The sequence below is a fragment of the Aquarana catesbeiana genome, linkage group LG01 (genome assembly GCF_042186555.1).
Source record: "Aquarana catesbeiana isolate 2022-GZ linkage group LG01, ASM4218655v1, whole genome shotgun sequence".
In the NCBI taxonomy this organism is placed as follows: Eukaryota; Metazoa; Chordata; class Amphibia; order Anura; family Ranidae; genus Aquarana; species Aquarana catesbeiana.
This window is the reverse complement of record NC_133324.1, coordinates 49,316,044-49,334,211: the sequence shown is the minus strand read 5'-3', so window position 1 is coordinate 49,334,211 and position 18,168 is coordinate 49,316,044. Positions and strand designations below refer to the sequence as shown.

General features: G+C 37.3%; 1 protein-coding gene across 22 annotated transcripts in view; it reads left to right on the top strand.

Moving 5' to 3' along the window:
- The window catches only part of CELF4 (CUGBP Elav-like family member 4), a 1,454,628-nt gene that overhangs the window by 1,428,691 nt on the left and 7,769 nt on the right, over window positions 1–18,168 (top strand). The window contains exon 15 of one of the 22 annotated variants that reach the window (XR_012242761.1): window positions 13,691–13,759. The exons of the other annotated variants lie outside the window; for them this stretch is intronic. The gene's annotated coding sequence lies outside the window, so the exon portion shown is untranslated. The remainder of the gene's footprint in view (window positions 1–13,690; window positions 13,760–18,168) is intronic. 22 annotated transcript variants of the gene reach the window in all.

The following is an 18,168-nucleotide window of genomic DNA, read 5'->3' as shown; positions in this document are numbered from 1 at the left end:
TGACAAGCTTTGCACACCTGGATGGATTGGGGGGATTTTCTGCCATTCTCCTTTGCAAATCTTTTCAAGCTCAGGCAGGTTGCATGGAGACCATCGGTGGACAGCCATTTTCTATTCTCTCCAGAAATGTTCAATAGGATTCAAGTCAGGGCTCTGGCTGGGCCACTCTAGGACATTCACAGAGTTGTCCCTCGGCCACTCCTGTGTTGCCTTGACTGTATGCTTAGGATCATTGTCATGTTGGAAGGTAAACCTTTGGCCCAGTCTGAGGTCCTGAGCACTGTGGAACAGGTTTTCATTGAGGATATCTCTGTACTTTGCTCCATTCAGCTTTCCCTCAACTCCAACCAATCTCCCAGTCCCTGCTTCGCTGTTTGGGTGGTATTGAGCAAGCGATGAGAGGTGCCTGGTTTCCTCCAGACATAAAGTTTAGAAATGAGGCCAAACAGTTCAATCTTGGCTTTATCAGACTAAAGAATCTTGTTCCTCACCCTCTGAGAGTCCTTCAGGTGCTTTTTTACTAACTCCAAGCAGGCTTTGGTGTGTTTTGCACTGAGGCGAGGCTTCTGTCTAGCCACCATGCCATAAAGGCCAGATCGGTGGAGGGCAGTGATGGCTATCTTTCTGGAACTTTGTCCCATCTCCACACAGACAGGATCTCTGGAGCTCAGTCAGAGTGAACATCAGGTTCTTGGTCACTTCTCTTACTAAGGCCCTTTTCTTTTGATTACTCAATTTAAACTGCTCTTGGAATAGTCCTGGTTGTGCCAAACTTCTTCCATTTGAGAATTATGGAGGCCACTGTGCTCTTGGCAACCTTCAGTGCAGCTGATTTTTTTTTTGTAGGTTTCTCCAGGGATAGCAAGGGGTTCCTTGAGCTCTGGCTAACTGACCTCCCATCTAATGTTGCCTGCTTAGTTTCAGATCCAACCCCACTTGGTACTGCCAGTGACATGACTGCAAGGGTGCCCTTCTGGCTACCCCTTTAAAACGGTAGTAAACCACGACCCTATAAAAAAAATCCCTTGCAAGGCAATTGCATACTAGCACATTATCAATTACTTACCTTAGACCGAAGCCCTCCAGCAGTGCACTGTCACCGCTGACAGGGCTTCCATCTTGCCCTGGTCTTCCTTCCGGGTTCGCTGGCTCCAGTCCTTTGAATGGCTGAGCCGCAATGACATCACTCCTGTGCATGCGCACGGGAGTCACAGTTTACGGAACAGAGCTCCGAAGGGACAGCAAACGTATGCAGTCCCTTCAGAGCACATGCACTGATGATGTCACCGTCTGCATCCAGTGTGAATATCTCCTAAACAACACACGTTTAGGAGATATTTACTGTACCTACAGGTAAGCCTTATTATAGGCTTACTTGTAGGTATAAGTTCAAAAGCGGAGTTTACTGCCGCTTTAAGGGAGGGTTTCTTCACACTTATCACTACCAATGTAAGAGGAATTTTCCCAATGACTCTCAATAGACTAATTTTACCAGGGGTTTCACGAGACCTGGAAATTGTTTCAAGGGTTCCCTTGCAGTAAAAAGGTTGAGAAAGGCTGGGCTAAGGAGTTCCTGGAAAACATAAAAAGCAGTAAAAAACACCACTAGCTGGATACATTGTAAAAAAAAAAAATATATATATATATATATATATATATATATATATATATATATATATATATATATATATATATATATATATATTGGTATGCAAAAGTTTTGTTTTTTTATTAAAAAAAAGTATAAAAATATATACAAAAACAAAATATACCTTTAAAGGTACAAGTATTTATTGTTATGTAGGACCTTAGGTGCCGCTAGCACAAGACGAGAGAACCTGGGTATTTGAAACTATTTTTGTCACAAACTTCCATAAATTCCCGAACTTTTAAAATTGAATTAAGCCTAAGTTTCCCAGAGCTTGTTATTTATTTAAACAATATACAAAATGTTTTTGAAAACGCAATACAATTCCAGAATTTATTAAAATGAATTTAGCTAATCTTCTCACCGCTTGTTATTTAATTCAAACAAACAATCTAGAAATAGTTTTTAAAGACTCAATAAACATAAAATAAAAATACACAGGAAAAAGATATGGACTCGCACAAGAGAAAAAAAGATTGTTAAAATGGCTCAATGTATTATTTGTAAAAAATAAATGTTATTCAACAGCAAATCTCACACATAAAAAAATAAACTTCTGCCTAGTAATTAAATCAGTTGGTATATACTACTAACAATAACATTTCCCATCCAATCTTTTTTTGTAAAACCAGTGCTCACAATTAGGGTTTTTGTTTTTTCCCCTTTATTTATGAACCATTTTTTTTTCTCTTTCAATTGGGAAGGGTGCTTGATTTCAGAGCACCCAGTAACCTCAGTATCAAACCTACTTATGTGAGGTCATCCATAAAATCTTGCTGCGGTTCCATTTCAGCTTCAACAAGTCAGATCCTTTAACCTGTGAAAATGGCTTTTGTAGGAAAAAATAGCAAACTCTCTTGGCAATTACAGCTATGAAATCTTTCATATTTCAAACACGACAATTTGCTTCATGCCCCTTCCGCACCCCGAGCATTATTTCAGGGACCCGAGGTGCTCTGTTCATCTTCAAGAGGTCATGGGGTGGCGTGAACTTCTAACCCTAAAGATGACACTGGAGTCTAGAAGAATACAAAAAGCAACAAAACTGCTTCAATTACATCTGTAAGATTCAAGATGAAAAGAATGTGGCTTTTAATATGTTTGTCCATTTACTCATTTCTTGTGATCATTGACTTACATAGACTGTTGCCTAGAGTAAGAACTAAGAGTAGTCTAAGAATAGTGTGACATGCAACAATATTGTTCAAGCTGATCCACATTCCGTTTAAAGTTTTATCAGGATTTCTGCAATACTAAAAAAATATATAAAGTGGACCTCCCATGAAAACTCTGCTCAGGAATCATGTAATTCATTCATTTATTTATTTGTTCATTCATTCAAGGGCTCAGGCTGGCATAGTTACACATTTGGTCACATGATCAGCATTAAGGGGTCCCAGAACATTATTTGGTTGAAAAATATTTTTGCAATATTTTGATGTTAGGCAGCAAGTAGAGAAGTGGGACAGAAATATATCATTTACCTTTAGGTCACTCTTCTATTTTATTCCCTAGGGCAGTGATGGCGAACCTTGGCACCCCAGATATTTTGGAATTACATTTCCCATGATGCTCAACTATTCTACAGAGAGCATGAGCATCATGGAAAATGTAGTTCCAAAACATCTGGGGTGCCAAGGGTCACTTTTACTGCCGATGGGAATAAAATGGCGATCATTGCAATTTTTTATGTCACACGGTATTTGCGCAGCGGTTTTGCAAAAAAAATTTTTAGAAAAAAATACACTTTACTGAATAAAAAAAAAACACAATTTATACCCCAATTTTTTTGTAAAATGTATAATGTTTGAAGGTTATAAATAAATTTCTAGCAACAAATACTGATTTAAACAGAAAGTGCCACAAAAAGCCTGTGTGCATATATATATATATATATATATATATACACAGTATCTCACAAGAGTGAGTACATCCCTCACATTTTTGTAAATATTTTATTATATCTTTTCATGTGACAACACTGAAGAAATGACACTTTGCTACAATGTAAAGTAGTGAGTGTACAGCTTGTATAAAAGTGTATCAATTATTTTATTTATTTAAACATAGGACACATTTGAGAGCATACATAGGAGAAAAAACATAACCATTAAATTTAAACATATTTAAAACACAGCTTTATAAGTGTAAAAAAATGTAAATGTAAAAATAACTCAACACACAGCCATTAATGTCTAAACCGCTGGCAACAAAAGTGAGTACACCCCTAAGGAAAAATGTCCAAATTGGGTCCAAAGTGTCAATATTTTGCGTGGCCAGCATTATTTTCCAGCACTGCCTTAACCCTCTTGGACATGGAGTTCACCAGAGCTTCACAGGTTGCCACTGGAGCCCTCTTCCACTCCTCCATGATGACATCACAGAGCTGTTGGATGTTAGAGACCTTGCACTCCTCCACCTTCTGTTGGAGGATGCCCCACAGATGCTCAATAGGGTTTAGGTCTGGAGACATGCTTGGCCAGTCCATCACCTTACCCTCATATTCTTTTGCAAGGCAGTGGTTGTCTTGGAGGTGTGTTTGGGGTCGTTATCATGTTGGAATACTGCCCTGCAGCCCAGTCTCTGAAGGGAGGGGTCATGCTCTGCTTCAGTATGTCACAGTACATGTTGACATTCATGGTTCCCTCAATGAACTGTAGCTCCTCAGTGCCGGCAGCACTCATGCAGCCCCAGACCATGACACTCCCACCACCATGCTTGACTGTAGGCAAGACACACTTGTCTTTGTACTCCTCACCTGGTTGCCACCACACATGCTTGACACCATCTGAACCAAATAAGTTTATCTTGGTCTCATCAGACCACAGGACATGGTTCCAGTAATCCATGTCCTTAGTCTGCTTGTCTTCAGCAAACTGTTTGCGGGCTTTCTTGTGCATCATCTTTGGAAGAGGCTTCCTTCTGGGACAAAAGCCATGCAGACCGATTTGATTCAGTGTGTGGCGTATGGCCTGAGCACTGACAGGCTGACCCCCCCCCCCCAACTCCTTCAACCTCTGCGGCAATGCTGGCAGCACTCATACATTTATTTCCCAAAGACAACCTCTGGTAGAGCAATTGAGCATCATGGGAAATGTAGTTCCAAAACATCTGGGGTGCCAAGGTTCGCCATCACTGCCCTAGGGAATAAAATGGCGATCATTGCAATTGTTTATGTCACACGGTATTTGCGCAGCCGTTTTGCAAATACAATTTTTTAGGAAAAAGTGAATTTTAAAAAAACACAAAATATACCCCATTTTTTTGTAAAATGTGCTGAATAAATAGATACCTAACATGTCACGCTTTAAAATTGTGCACACTCATGAAGTGGCAACGAGTTACGGTATTAAAAATCTTCCTAGGCGACGCCTTAAACTCCTTTACAGGTTACCTGTTTACAGTTACAGAGAGGGTCTAGTGCTAGAATGTATGCTCTCATTCTAAGTTTGCGGTGATACCTCACATGTTTGGTGCGAATACCGCTTACATATGCGTGCGCGAGCACAGAGGGATCTTTACTTTTTCTTTATCTTATTTATTTTAGTTTTTATTTTTACACTGTCCCTACACAGGTTTTACACAGGTCCTCTATATGGAGAGATCTTGGGTCAGAAAGACCCCAAATCTTTCCTTTACCCTTAAAAGTAAAAAAAAAAAAAAAAGAAAAAGATTTTTTTTATTTTGATCTTTTCCTTTAAAAAAAAATTGTTACAGCCTGGACCAGATGTGGCATCTTGACATCGCCCCAGTCCTCCAAGGCCATAGAGGTGATCAAAAAGAATCTACTCTTTGATCACCTCTGGACTAGCCGGTCGCACCATTGGATCTTTTCTCGGGTGAACCAGTGGAAACAGTAAGCCGGAGAAACACTGGTGAGTGCCGGGAGGGGCGGGGGAGTCCCCTGCCACCACTTCTAATATAGTTCCAGCAGCTCATGGGCTGCTTGGAATGCATTCATGAGAAAGCCTGCCGGGTTATGGCTGATATCTTCAAGACCGTAACGTGTATATATAAAAACATATTGCGGTCTTGTATATACATATACACAAACATATATATATATATATATACATTTTTTTTTTAATGGTGGTAGTTAACCGCTTCAGCCCCGGAAGATTTTACCCCCTTGCTGACCAGAGCACTTTTTGCGATTCGGCACTGTGTCGCTTTAACTGACAATTGCACGGTCGTATATATATATATATATTTTTTTTTTTTTTTTTTTTTTTTATATATATTTTTAAAAGAAACAAATTGAAAATGAATTATAAATTTGCTCAGCTGTACATAAAAACATTTTTATAGTAGTAATTACAAAATTACAAATTTTTATAATCAAAACTGATATTCTAGTTAAGGTTTGTAATATTTCACAAATAAATGGGCACATAGTAATTTAGAACAGAAACCACGTATATATTCTAAAACTTTATGGTACCCACACCCCACAAATACAGTAAATATATTTATATTAAACAAATACATTTTATTGTACAAAAATTATCAGCATAAAAATTTAAATAGAAATTTCATATAAAAGATTCCATAATACCAATACTCTCTAAGCTCACAGCATGTCAGTCATTACCCAGTAAGACATCCAGAAGATTGTTCTTACATCTACAAACACTACAAGATGTGTTGATTCTTGAGCTTCAAATCTCAACGCATTTCACTGAACTTGACATCAGCTTCATCAGGAATAAATCAGGGGTATTGAATTTGTACAATGTGTATATAGAAAAAGGCTACATTCAAGAACTTTGTACAAGTAGTTGCACTTGAGTACATAATCACTGCATCCAAAATATTAAAGCTTAACCATTTGATACACACAAAATCCAACTAATAAGTTAACTATAGAGCAGTGTGCAAACAGGGCCAAGCAGCATACATCTAACACAAATAAATGTCCTTATGCGTGTCTTGGAGGCCAGTTATCAAAAATTGTAATCGATAATTAGCCTGGTTTCCATCATTTTAATTTCAGTGGCTTCCCACAATTTTGTTTAAGAGCATATAACATCTATTTTAATATAAATTAGATAAACCTACATTGACTGGGTTTTGGTTCCAGATGTTTCTTAATTTACTGCCCATTATAAAATATACACTATTGTCCAAACATTTGTGAATAGCTGACCATCACTCATGTATGCGCTTGTTGGACACTACATTCTAAACCCAAGGATATTAATATATATGGAGTTACCTTACTTTGCAGCTTTAACAGTCTAAACTCTCCTGAAAAAGCTTTCCACTAGATTTTTCAACCAAAGTACATTTTTGAGCTAATGGTCTTGAACAAGAAGCTTCCAATAGGCATTCAAATGCATCTAAAAGGTGATCAGAAGGGTTGAGGTCAGGGCTTTGTGCAAGCCATCCCAACAAACTCATCAAACAATGTCTTTATGGAGCTGACTTTGTGCACAGGAGAACAGTCATATGGGAAGAGGAAAGGGACCTTTCCCGTACAGTTGCTTCAAGGTTGGAAGGTTCAAGGTAAAAATGTAGCACCGAAAAAAATATATATATACAGTATTTCCTTCTTCACCATAACATGTGCATGAAATGAAGGTCCATAAAACTTTAATCACCCATCAAAGTGATTGAAGTTCTATGGACTGAGGACACCTGTCTTACACGCACATGATCTTTAATGGAACCCCAGTCTTAGTCTGTAGGGTTCAATATTGAGTTGGCCCACCCTTTGCAGCTATAACAGCTTCAACTCTTCTTGGAAGGCTGTCCGCAAGGTTTAGGAGTGTGTCTATGGGAATGTTTGACCATTCTTCCAGAAGTTCATTTGTGAGGTCAGGCACTGATCTTGGACGAGAAGGCCTGGCTCGCAGTCTCCGCTCTAATTCATCCCAAAGGTATTCCCTTCACCCTTCACTGGAACTAAAGTGCCAAGCCCAAACCTTGAAAAACAACCCCACTCCATAATCCCTCCTCCACCAAATGATTTGGGCCAGTGCACAAAGCAAGGTCCATAAAGACATGGATGAGTGAGTTTGGGGTGGAGGAAGTTGACTGGCCTGTACAGAGTATTGACCTCAATCTGATAGAACACCTTTGGGATGAATTAGAGCAGAGACTGCGAGCCAGGCCTTCTCATCCAACATCAGTGACTGACCTCACAAATGTGCTTCTGGAAGAATGGTCAAACATTCCCATAGACACACTCCTAAACCTTGTGGACAGCCTTCCCAGAAGAGTTGAAGCTGTTATAGCTGCAAAGGGTGGACCAACTCAATATTAAACCCTATGGATTAAGACTAGGATGCCATTAACCTTAAGGACCAGCCCCTGCAGTTGTACTGCGGCAGGTTGGCTCCCCTGCACGAATCGCCATCATTGTATGTCGGGCGATTTAAATAAAATAGGAGGCGTGCGCCCGCAGCGCAACACCGAAGCTGATGCGCGTGGCCGGCGGCCGCGATGACCGCCGACCACTGGCAATCACTCCACAGAGAGGCAGAATGGGGACCTGTCAAAGTACACAGACAGATCCATTCTGTCAGGGGAGTAGAGAGAGATCTGCTGTTCCTAGTGATTTGGAACAGTGGTCTCTCTGTACTCCCAGGCAGCCCATCCCCAATACAGTTAGAAACACCTCCCAGGGAATACACTTAACCCCTTGATCGCCTCCTAGTGTTAACCCCTTCCCTGCCAGTGACATTTATACAGTAATCAGTGGCTATTTTTAGCTTTGATCACTGTATAAATGTCACTGGTCCCAAAAAAGTGTCAAAATTGTCCGATCTGTCCGCCGCAATGTTGCAGTCCCGCTAAAAATCGCTGATCGCCACCATTACTAGTAAAATAAAAATTAATAACAAATGCCATAAATCTATCCCCTATTTTATAGATGCTATGACTTTTGCGTAAACAAATCAATATACACTTATTGCAATTTTTTTTTACCAAAAATATGTAGAAGAATACATATTGGCCTAAACTGATGAAAAAAATTGTTTTTTTTTTTTATTTTATTTTGCATATGTATTATAGCAAAAAGTTAAAAATCTAAAAGAAAAATTCAAAACTTTTTTGTTTATAGCTCAAACAATAAAAACCGCAGAGGTGATCAAATACCACCAAAAGAAAGCTCTATTTGTTGGGAAAAAAAAGGACGTCAATTTTTTTTTGGGTACAGCGTCACACGGCAGCACAATTGTCAGTTAAAGCGACGCAGTGCCGTTTTGCAAAAAATGGCCTGGTCTTTAAGGGGGCAAATCCTTCCGGTCCTAAGTGGTTAAAGTTCATGTGTGTAAAGGCAGGTGTTCCAATACTTTTGACAGTATTGTGTATATTTGATGCACATGTTATGGTAAAGAGGGAAATACAAGTTGAATTTGAAAGATAATTTTTGCATATTATTATGTTTGTATAAATATTTATTGTTTTTTTGGCGCTACATTTTTTTCGTGAACATTCTTTTTGGGTTTTTTTATGTCAAACCTTGCTGTTAGCGGCCTAGTTCTTGAAACCCCTAGCGTTGACTTTTATTATTTTTATTTTATTATTATTATTATTCTATTTTATTATTTTATTATTTTACAAGGTTGGAAGCGCCCAATTGCCTAAAGCGTCTGCATTCTCTAGCATTATCCGTACCCTTTACTGGAAAGATCTGAACTCAATAATTTTCACGTACTTTTGGCCATATACTAGTGTAGGTGTGATGTCCAGGTGTCCAAAAACTCTTTGCCAAATATCACTTTGTGATATTTGTGAAAAATCAAAGTGTAATATGTGACACCCCTAGCACCTTCCCACCCGACCTATAGCATATGACGTCCTGTCACGAAAGGCCACTTGTGTAGCAGTGCGATCTGTCAGCGGCTGTGTCCACGGGGACACAGCCGATGACTGATCAGAGTATCGGTTTGCTGTCAGTGCCATGTGACTGCCGTGACCAATCACAGCAGGTCACATGACAGTTGTACACAATGGATGGCTTCCTTTAATGCCATTCATTGTGTACAATTGTGTTGCTAGCTGTGATTGGTCAATTTGACCACATGGTACAGACAGGGCCAATCACAGCCCATCTGTACCATGTGATTAGCTTTGACCAATCACAGCTTATCCCAACAAAACAAACTGAATGTTTCATTCAGTAAAATGCTTGCTTATAGCAATGCAATTCACTGCTATAAGCAAACATAATGTGTAAAAAAAAAAAAAAAAAAAATCCTGATCACTTATCCAGAGTAGTACAATGTTACTATGGTAACATTATATTGCTCTGGTCACAGTGTTTAAAAAAAAAAAATGGAACAAATGTAATTAGAAATAAACAATATAATTTTTTTTGTACTGTCACCAGTCAGAGTCCCTGATCACGCCACACCAGTTATATGATGATGCTGTACTGCACTGGTGACAATATGTAAAAAAATTTAAAAAGTGTGAATTTTTTTTTTTTTATAATATCTTCATTTTTCCCAAAAATGATGACAAAAAATTACAACTTCAAAAAACCACCACGCCTCTTACTAAACACATTGGACTGTCTATTTTCCAAAAAGGGGTCATTTGGGGGGTGTTTGTACTGTCCTGGCATATTAAGAAATTAGATAGGCCGTCAGTACATCAGGATTGATCAATTTTCATATATACAGTATACCATAGTTTCTGGACTCTATAACTTACCTACAGACTAAATAATATAAAGTCATTTGGGTTATTTTCTTTAAAGAAATGTAGCAGAACACATTTTGGGCTAAATGTATGAAGAACAATTATTTATTTGCAAAATTTTATAACAGAAACAAGAAAAATTTAAATTTTTCCACCAAATTTTCAGCCTTTTTGCATTAATTTAGAAAAAATAAAAAAAAACCAGCGTTGATTAAATTCCACCAAAAGAAAGCTCTATTTGTGTAAACAAAATTATGTAAATTTAGTTTTTAGTTCAGTGTTGCATGACCGCGCAATTGTCATTCAAACCGCGACAGCGCTAAAATCTGAAAAGGTTGTCAGTAAATCAGGATTGATCAATTTTCAGATATATCCCATAGTTTGTGAACTCTATAACTTTCCTAAAGACTAAATATTATACACTGATTTGGGTTATTTTCATCAAAGAAATGTAGCAGAATACATTTTGGGCTAAATGTATGAAGAACAATTATTTATTTGCAAAATTTTAGTACATTAATTAAGTAAAAAAAAAAAAAAAACCCAGAGGGGATTAAATACCACCAAAAGAAAGCTCTATTTGTGTGAACAAAATTATAAAAATGTAATTCAGTGTTGCATGACTGCGCAATTGTCATTCAAACTGCGACAGCGCTAAAATCTGAAAATTGTCCTGGGCAGGAAAGGTGGTAAAAACGCCTTGGACTGGCTACTTTCCAAAAAAGGAGTAATTTGGGGTACTGTCCTGGCATTTTAGGGTCTCAAGGCCATCAGTAAATCAGGATTGATCAATTTTCAGATATATACCATAGTTTGTGGACTCTATAACTTTCCTACAGGCTAAATATTATACACTGATGTGGGTTCTTTTCATCAAAGAAATGTAGCAGAATACCTTTTGGGCTAAATGTATGAAGAACAATTATTTATTTGCAAAATTTTATTAAAGAAGCAAAGAAAATTTTGTGTTTTTTTTTCAACATTTTCAGTCTTTTTTCGTTAATTTAGAAAAAAATTAAAAACCCAGTGGTGATTAAATACCAACAGAAGAAAGCTCTATTTGTGTGAACAAAATGCTAAAAATTGAATTCCATGTTGCATGACCGAGCAATTGTCATTCAAACTGCGACAGCGTTGAAAGCTGAAAATTGTCCTGGGCAAGAAGGATGGCTAAAAACACCTTGGACTGTCTACTTTCCCCAAAGGGGTCATTTGTGGGTATTTGTACTGTCCTGGCATTTTAGGGTCTCAAGAAATGAGATAGGCCGTCAGTAAATCGGGACTGGTCAATTCTCAGATATATACCATAGTTTGTGGACTCTATAACTTTCCTACAGACTAAATATTATACACGGATGTGGGTTCTTTTCATCAAAGAAGTATAGCAGAATACATTTGGGCTAAATTTATGAAGAACAATTATTTATTTGCAAAATTTTAGTACAGAAGCGAAGAAAATTTTGTGGATTTGTTTAAAAATTTTCAGTCTTTTTTCATTAATTAAGTAAAAAAATTTAAAACCCAGAGGTGATTAAATACCACCAAAAGAAAACTATTTGTGTGAACAAAATTATAAAAATGTAATTCAGTGTTGCATGACTGCGCAATTGTCATTCAAACTGCGACAGCGCTGAAAACTGAAAATTGTCCTGGGCAGGAAGGGTGGTAAAAACGCCTTGGACTGGCTACTTTCCAAAAAGGGGTAATTTGGGGTACTGTCCTGGCATTTTAGGAATAGCAGAATACATTTTGGGCTAAATTTATGAAGAACAATTATTTATTTGCAAAATTTTATTACAGAAGTTTTTTTTTTTTCGTTAATTTAGAAAAAAAAAACCCAGAGGTGATTTGTCATTTGTGGGGTATTTGTACTGTCCTGGCATTTTAGGGTCTCAAGAAATGAGATAGGCCGTCAGTAAATCGGGACTGGTCAATTTTCAGCTATATACCATAGTTTGTGGTCTCTATAACTTTCCTACAGACTAAATATTATACACTGATTTGGGTTCTTTTCAACAAAGAAATGTAGCAGAATACATTTTGGGCTAAATGTATGAAGAACAATTATTTATTTGCAAAATTTTATTATAGAAGCAAAGAAAATTTAGTGGGTTTTTTTTTTTCAACATTTTCAGTCTTTTTTCGTTAATTTAGAAAAACATTTTAAATCCCAGAGGTGATTAAATACCAACAGAAGAAAGCTGTATTTGTGTGAACAAAATGCTAAAAATTGAATTCAGTGTTGCATGACCGAGCAGTTGTCATTCAAACTGCAAAAGCGCTGAAAGCTGAAAATTGTCCTGGGCATGAAGGGTGGTAAAAACGCCTTGCACTGTCTACTTTCCCCAAAGGGGTCATTTGGGGGGGGTATTTGTACAGTCCTGGCATTTTAGGGTCTCAAGAAATGAGATAGGCCGTCAGTAAATCGGGACTGGTCAATTTTCAGTTATATACCATAGTTTGTGGACTCTAGAACTTATAAATTATTTATTTGCAAAATTTTATTACATTATTATGGCTTTACTTAATAGATTATTACATTATTATGGCTTGGGTACATACCTCTCCAACCTTGCGAAATGAAAGACAGACATATTCCTTTGCACACCTAAGTTATCGGAAGTGAATTACCCATGTTTTGCAAATTATTTTTGGCATTAAAAAAATGCAGGAGAAAATAGATACAATCAGAATGGTTTGACAATGTGGTAAGGCAACCAAAAAGGGGTTGTACAAAATTTAAAAAATGGTTATTTTTAATTATTGTAATTTATAAGGAAATTTTAAGCATACGGTATCATGAAAAAGAAAGAAGTGCAACATTGTATGTCTATGATAATATTAATAATAATGTATTAAAGTTTTAATGCTCTACAAAATTTAAGGAAGGCTTGATGCATTTATCTACAAAGTACCACCTACAGAATTTTACTGGTAGAGCTATGGAATGTGACTTAGAGGGCTGGCTGGAAAAATAATTGTTTCAAACATTTGCAAGGCTATGTTTGTATTGCATTCATCAAATGCATGTGTTCCTTTATCATGACTACAAAAGCTTGCCTTTGTCTGTTTCTGACTTGCTGTAACATCTCCATGTGTCCCTTGCTCTGTCACTTTTTTCTGTTTTTTTTTGCTCTTGTCCTTCTTTTCATTTTGATGTGGCTTTTTCATTTTTTTGTCACCTGCCTTCATCGTGATTGCTCAAATGACCTGTGAGTGCTATTTATATATTTTCTCCCCACCCCCACCCCCTCCTCCTCCTTCCTCCTTTTTTTTTTCCGAAGAAAACTGAAAATACAACCCAATACGCAAAACACTTTGAAAAAGAAAAAAAAATATATATTTTCTTTTTTTTTTTTTTGTCATTCAACTCAATCCCAACCTAACCAGACCCAACACACGATCTCACGCCGAAAAAAGTTAACGTAATGACGTGGAGAAACGAGCCCCCCCCAGTCCGTAAGTTCAATCGACTAGCAGTTTAAAAATGTGAAATGATGGCGTCATGTAATAAGCTAAAGCTGCATGACATGCCGTTTTGTGGAGGTGCTGTGGTTGAAGCATTATTTCTTGGATGTTGTATCCGTTCATGATTGGCCAGTCATGATCACATGTGCCGCTTTATTTATTTATTTATTTTTCCTAGTTTGTGCTGCCACTTTTTTTTTTTTTTTTTTTTTTTGCTGTGCTCATTCTGTTTAATTGGTGCTTGCAGTGATATTATGTTCTTTGATCTCCTCGTCCAGCCTTGCTGTTTATGCTTCCGTTGTGTACTGTAATGTAGATAAAAAAAAAAATAAGCAACTAATTTGTGATCCTTATAAGTTGTATGCAAACCTTGAAAAGCAAAAGGGTAAAAAAAAAAGTGTTGTGGTTGATTTTTTTGCTCTTAGTACAATCGTGTTTTTTTGGTATATTTCTATATTTTTATGGAAATTTGGGGCCTTTTTCAATTGATTGTGTGAAGAATTCATTTTTTTTATTTTTTTTTAGTATAAATGTTATTTATGTTTAAAATATTTAAAATTTTGAATGGTTAGTTTAAAGATTCTACCCCACTCAAAAATAAAGTTTCATTATTAACTACAGTAGGATTGGGAGATAGTATTATAGCAGAAACCTACTATTAAAGGTGTGAGCACGAGGTTTCTTGTTCCTATCCTTTAACCTTCCGAACTTCCTGTAGTGAGCTTACAGTGCTGCCTCTGCTGCACCGTAATACTATTCAGTGTGATCAGCCTTGCCCGAGTTCTCCACCTGCTGGGCTACAGAACACATCCCTCTTATGTTAGGGACATAAATAGAGAGAAGGTGTTCTGTAGTCTAGCAGAAGAGAACTGGACAAGGCTGACAGAGAGTTACACTATGTTTCCAAAAGTATTGGGAAGCCTGCCTTTACACGCACGTGAACTTTAATGGCATCCCGTAGGGTTCAGTATTAAGTTGGCCCGTCTTTGCAGCTATAATAGCTCCACACAGGCCAAATGTTGGGAGACATTTGCCAGTTCAAAAAAAAAACGTCCATTTTTGGCCGGCTTCTGTTGGACGTGCATGCTGGAAAACCAATCCCGATCAGCACTCTCAGCCAATGGCCCACCCTTATTGAGTTGGTCCACCTTTTGCAGCTGTAACAGCTTCAGCTTTTCTGGCAAGGCTGTCCAAAAGGTTTAGAAGTGTGTCTATGGGAATGTTTGACCATTCTTCCAGAAGAGCATTTGTGAGGTCAGGCACTAATGTTGGATGAGAAGGCCTGGCTCACAGTCTCCCCTCTAATTCATCCCAAAGGTGTTCTATCGGGTTGAGGTCAGCACTCTGTTCAGGCCAGTCAAGTTCCTCCACCCCAAACTCACTCATCCATGTCTTTACGGACCTTGCTTTGTGCACTGGTGCTCAGTCATGTTGGAAGGGGAAGGAGCCATCCCCAAACTGTTCTCACAAAGTTGGGAGCATGAAATTGTCCAAAATGTCTTGGTAAGAGTTCCCTTCACTGGAACTAAGAGGCCAAGCCCAACCCCTGAAAAACCACCCCACACCATAATCCCCCCTCCACCAAGTTATTTGGACCAATGCACAAAGCAAGGTCCATAAAGACATGGATGAGCAAGTTTGGGGTGGAGGAACTTGACTGGCCTGCACCTCAACCTGGTAGAACACCTTTGGGATGAATTCGAGAGGAGACTGCGAGCCAGGCCTTCTCGTCCAAGATCAGTGCCTGACCTCACAAATGTGCTTCTGGAAGAATGGTCAAACATTCTCATAGACACACTCCTAAATCTTGTGGACAGCTTTCCCGGAAGAGTTGAAGCTGTTATAACTGCAAAGGATGGGCCAACTCAATATTGAACCCTACAGACTAAGACTGGGATGCCATTAAAGTTCATGTGCGTGTAAAGGCAGGAGTTCCAATACTTTTGGCAATATAATGTATGTGCTCACTGAAGTTCTGGTAGATCAACAAATGTTTAAACTGTAAATGCAGGCTGCAGAAAAAAAAATGAGGGGAAATGTAGTCAATATATATTTATTTTGTAACTGGTTAAGTAGTGAACCAAGGATAAGGTCCCAGGGATAAGTTATTGTAGCTCCCATAACAACGTTCATTAACAAATTTAATAATCAGTTTATATATTACTAATTTTTCATTTTAATTCTTAAGAGTTAAAAAATAATAAAGTATACTTTATTAATATGTTATTTAAAAAAAATTAATATTAAATTCTATTTGCGTAATAGGCCAGATAAAAAAAAATAACTTTAATCAAATAATACACATAATTATTTATTAAAAGTTAAACCTGAAAAAAATAACCAAGGCACGCTAGCCAAATTGCAGTGCAAAGTTATTTTTTTATTTTTTTTATTTCAGCATAACATTCCCGTAATTTAAATGGTGATTCATAGGATTGTTATTGCAAAGGGTATTTACTGAAGTGCATTGTTAGGCTAGGTGAACAAGAGCTAAGCGAAATTTTTCAACCCCCAGTGTGTTGAAAGCAGCACCGATTACTGAATTGTTTGAGCAAGTTAAATTAATTTAGGGTTATTTTGAAAAAGAAACAAAGCATTATGCTTGTGGGACTGGATCTTTAAACAAAATTCAATACAAAAGAATACAAAAATATATACGTGTGTGTTTATTTGCAACTGAAAAAGGGTCCTTGACAAGTGTTTCTTTGTTTTTGTATTTTTTTTTGTATTTTTTTTTTTTTGGTGTTGTAATTGTCTACCTGCTGTGTATGGTTTGCTGTCTGTTGAAGCAACAGTGTTGAAAACCTGCCAGCGTGAATTGACATTCGGCATGACAAACCTACCAGAGTGAATCCTCTCAGCTCCAGTTTCTTGATGTAATAAATCAAAGAGTGCTCAGGAGGAGCCTGCTTGTGAGCAAGAGATAAGGGTTTCATAAGCTAATCCTCAATGATTAGGCATCCGGCTAAAATGCCAGGCTTAGCCCGATAATGATTACACTGTAAATAAAAATCTTTCAAAAAATAGTCTTACTCTTCTTTTTTGAAGAAATAAAACCTTCTCATCAATGTGTTTATTTTTATAGGCTTTGGATATTTATTTGTTTTTTTTGTTTTTTTGTTTTTTTGGCTGGTTCCATTTTTACGCTTCGGATTTGAAAAAAAAATAAAAAGAAATTATTTGTAGGGCAGAGGATCTACACATTTTTTGCTTCAACAATGATTGTGTCTTGAAATTTAAGCTTTTGAAAACTGACTAAAACAAATTTTACATATGATTGGATGTAGCCAAAATGATCTTGTATATATTAATTGTGTGGCATTTCTAGTAGTACTAATATCTAATAGAAAAAAATTAAAAAACCTTTTATGTATTTTGAAGCATTTTCAGAGAGATTGACTTCATAGATTTCATCACTACCCACCCAAGTGTAAAACAATTAGAGGTTGAGAAAAAGTTTAAATTTTTTTCCCTAGACCAGCAAATCAGTTGGTTAATAGTAAATTATATATATATATATATATATATATATATATATATATATATATATATATATATATATATATATATATACTCAGTGCCTTGAAAAAGTATTCATACCCCTTGAAATTTTCCATATTTTGTCATGTTATAACCAAAAACGTTTATGTATTTTATTGGGATTTTATGGGAAAGACCAACACAAATGATAAATTGTTTTCATTTTTTTTTTTACAAATAAATATCTGAAAAGTGTGGTGTGCATTTTTATCCAGCCCCCTTTACTCTGATACCCCCAACTAAAATCCAGTGGAATCAATTGCCTTCAGAAGTCACCTAATTGGTAAATAGAGTCCACCTGTGTGTAATTTAATCTCAGTATAAATACAGCTGTTCTGTGAAGCCCTCAGAAGTTTGAACAAACAGCATCACAAAAGCCAAGGAACACACCAGACAGGTCAGGGATAAAGTTGTGGAGAAGTTTAAAGCAGGGTCAGGTCATAAAAAAAATATCCCAAGCTTTGAAAATCTCACGGAGCACTGTTCAATCCATCATCTGAAAATGGAAAGAGTATGGCACAACTGCAAACCTACCAAGACATGGCCGTCCACCTAAACTGACAGGCCAAGCAAGGAGAACATTCATCAGAGAAGCAACCAAGAGGTCCATGGTAACTCTGGAGGAGCTGCAGAGATCCACAGCTCAGGTGGGAGAATCTGTCGACAGGACAATTATTAGTTGTGCACTCCACAAATCTGCCCTTTATGGAAGAGTGGCAAAAAAGAAAGCCATTGTTGAAAGAAATCCATAAGAAGTCTCGTTTGCAGTCTGCGAAAAGCCATGTGGAAGAAGGTGCTCTGGTCAGATAAGACCAAAATGTTACTTTTTGGCCTAAAAGCAAAACGCAGTGTGTTGAAGA